The sequence below is a fragment of the Marmota monax genome, unplaced genomic scaffold (genome assembly GCF_021218885.2).
Source record: "Marmota monax isolate L192 unplaced genomic scaffold, Marmota_monax_Labrador192_F-V1.1 WCK01_AAM20220418_F8-fsc00354, whole genome shotgun sequence".
Taxonomy (NCBI): Eukaryota; Metazoa; Chordata; class Mammalia; order Rodentia; family Sciuridae; genus Marmota; species Marmota monax.
The window spans coordinates 722,945-726,539 of NW_026692876.1; the positions used below are offsets into that span (position 1 = coordinate 722,945).

General features: G+C 42.4%; 1 pseudogene; it reads right to left on the reverse strand.

Annotated features, from left to right (window-relative positions):
- Positions 1 to 240: 240 nt before the first annotated feature.
- Positions 241 to 3,381, reverse strand: LOC131424381 (ras-related protein Rab-1A-like; annotated as a pseudogene).
- Positions 3,382 to 3,595: the final 214 nt, after the last annotated feature.

Below are 3,595 nucleotides of genomic sequence, written 5' to 3' on the forward strand. Positions count from 1 at the left end.
ACTGTACATATCTTATTGATAACAAGTTCAGTTATAGAACACAAATGATATAATCGAATTTTTAACATTTTTTTTTTAAGCCTAAAATTACCATACAACTTTAGAACACCAGCTTGATATAATGTTTTTTTTGAAGCTTTTACCTTACAGACTTGTATACCTGGAAGATATGAACACATTAATAACACCATAATTATATAAACTTTTTTTTGTTCACATTTTGAAACAATACTTGTAAACTTTTAAATTTAAGCAGAGTTAACATTTTATTAGGGCCTTTTTGAACACCTAGAGAAACTTATAAGCTTAATTTTGAGGACATCTTTACTTTTATCTGTTTACCCAATCTAAATTGAACCGTTTGAATCACGTGAATTAAAGATATTTGGATCTATTTTTAATTTTTTTTTTAGGCTACCCAGTTCAAAATTGAAACTTTTAAAATTTTTTATCCCAAGTATTTAAGTTTTCTATCATGAACTATCTGAAATCAAACTAAACAATTGTTTAAACCCAACTTTTAACTGCAAGATAGTGCAATGCTTTAGAAACCCATTCAGATACCAGATTGTTACAATAAAAATTATTATTATTTATTTTTTAGACACATATTTAACCTAGATTATCCCTAAGAAACAATTAGACAACCAGATAAGAAAATATCTCTCCAGGTTTTGAACTTTTATTTAATTATGACTCTCATCAGTGGCACCATAGATTTTCCTATGAGTGGACCAGATGTTTTCACGTAGGGGCAACTATAGGTGTAAAATCAAGGGTCTCAGTGTGACTGGCTTTACTGCATTCAGTGTCCCTTTTTTTTAAGTAAACAGAGGTTAAGTAAACAGATCCTTAAGATGTAGATAAGGACCCAGGGAACTCCCCAGAGCTAAATGGCTCTGGCAGCTGCTGGGAGTCCCTTAATCCTATCTTTCACCCACAGGATCAGTTCCTCTAGTTTAGGTATTTTTTTTTTAACTTGTTAGTAGCCAGCTCCCAAAAAGTCCATCCTCTGCTTGCAGTTGTTTCGAGTGCTAGGCTTCCCCAAGAAAGCAGAGTGGGAACTCCTTAAAAGTCCCCTTGAGAGTGTCAAAATTTGTGACTGAAAATTTGGTTCCCATCTCTAAAGCCAATTAACATTAATTTAATAATGAGGACAGGGCTTTGAGAAAAGTCAAAGCGAGATGTCAAAGTTGTTAAATCCCCAGCAGGCATCTCTATTTGCACTCAAGCCGGTTATGGGGGGGGAAGAAAACATTGCTTCCCTAGTCTCAGTATTCAGCCTTAGATAGAATTTATCATCCGCCTTGGGCTGCATTTCCAAGCAGCCCGACTCCAGGAAGACCCGTTCGCTTCCTGGGGTGGAGGGGCCGGGAGGAACAGGGACGGGACAGATCCGCCATACCGCCGGGTGGAATCCTCCCGGCGGACTGCGTGGATCCCACCCATGAAGGAGGGGATTCGCAGAGGTCCTGAAAGGTTAAAAGCCATGATCTGGATGGCCATGCGGCCCCGGCTGAAAGACAATCTCTGACTTTGCAAATTAGAGAGAGAGATGGAGGGACTCTCCTGGGGGCCATTTAACTTCGAGGGTGGGCCAATATTGGCCACTCCGTGGTACAGAGTGTTACCCATTTTTTTCTTTTTGACTGTCACGGACAGGTTGTCTGCCCGATCTTGAACGTCTTGCCAATGATCTAGAGTTAGGCTCAAAGGGGTTGTTAGTGATTGTCCCATGTTATTCTCAGAGAGGAAATAGAGAGACAGACACAATGACACAAAAACGAAACCAAACAGTGAGATCGCTGCGCGGCTTCGGTGGAAACCGAACAAATCAGATGGCCTGGGAGAAGTTTGTACTTCTTTGTCGCCTACAAAAATGGTGTAACCCTCGGAAACACCGGGGGCCCCAAAGAAATGGACCCTTCTGATCCCTGGGACGTCTCCCAGGGTGGCAGGGGAGAAGTCCGAGTTCGTCAACTCCTTCTCAAGCTGCCTCAGAATACTAAATGACAGAACTGCCTCAGAATACTCAGAATACTAAATGACTATGCCTAGGATCATATAGTCTTACAGACGCTGCGCGGAACAAAGAACAGATAACCAACAGGACAACAAGACAGTCAGTTTGAGCTGGCCAGCTTACCTCCCAGTGATGTCGGGTGTCCTCCGGATAGGGACCGGGATCGGAACCGGAACCGGGATCTTGGATCTCGGTGGGACCTCCACAATGAAATATCCACAGATCCCAAACCCGGAATGAACCACATGAGACACTGGCTGCAAAAAGCAGGAGGCGTTTATTCTCACACAGGCGCCTGCGGGTGCACAGCAAAACCTCAGCCGGAGCTTCGGTGAACTGGCACACTGGGCTTTGGGGTATAGATCTTTTATAGGGGACAGGTGGGTTAGGTCTTAGCTTAGCACAGCAACAGCCTTCCTATTGGTCCCTCTGAATTCAGCAGTTGAGTCACCTAGGGGGGTAAACTTGTTTTCCCACTTTAGTTCTCAGAAAAACCATAAAATTGCATCCTGTCCTTTTAGTTCCTGTTTTTACCCTGTTTGCTCAAGTTTGGCCCTTCCGGGGTTATCTATATGGAACATCTTGCAGCTTCAGGGCACAGGGGTTAGTTTTCCTAATGTTGGGCCTGGGGCCTTGGGGTCCTTCACATACAATACAATTCAGGCAATTTTGTTTTTTCACTTGGGTTCAGATTGCAAATGCATTGCTGTGAGAAAAGGACGGAGGCAAATTTTAGCAGCAACCTCCACCTGACTGCTTGACTGGAGTGCTCTGAATTTTAACATTAGACTTCTCTGCACCACCAGCTGTTGCCCAATGGCTTTTTAATATCAGCTTCCATCATCATGAAAGACTGTTCTACATTCGTTGTGTTCTTAGCACTGGTTTCCAAAAATTAGATTCCAAGGGAATCAGCAAATTCCTTTGCTGTTGTGTAGTCTTTCTACTCTCTTTGTGGTCAGATCACATTTGTTCCCTACCAACAACTTGTTGACATTTTCACTGGCATAATGATCTATTTCCTGCAGCCACTGTTTAACATTATTGAAGGACTCCTGATCTGTCACATCATACACAACTATAATGCCATGGGTTCCTCTGTAATAACTGGAGGTGATTTTTTGAAATCTTTCTTGGCCTGCTGTGTCCCGTATTTGAAGCTTGATTGTTTTCCCATCTGATTTTATAGTTCTTATTTTGAAATCCACACCAATTGTGCTGATGTAGCTTTCTGTATATGTGTCATCTGCAAACCTAAGAAGAAGGCAAGACTTTCCAACCCCAGAATGGCCAATCAGAAGTAACTTGAATAAATAATCATATTCAGGATTCATGCTGGACATGTCACTGCAGCTGCTGCAGCCACCACCCTGACTCTCCGGGCCACAGCTAATTGAAGGAAAGGAAAGAGATAGGTTGTTCCAGGAGAGCAAACGTCTTCCCCCACTCCGTCCCCTTACAACACAATCAGCAGCCGCCCCCACTCAGCTATCGCTTCCACCAGTGTATATAGACTTTAAATGTTGGGGTATGTTCCTATTATACCTAGTTTTTTAGTGTTTTTAATGTTTA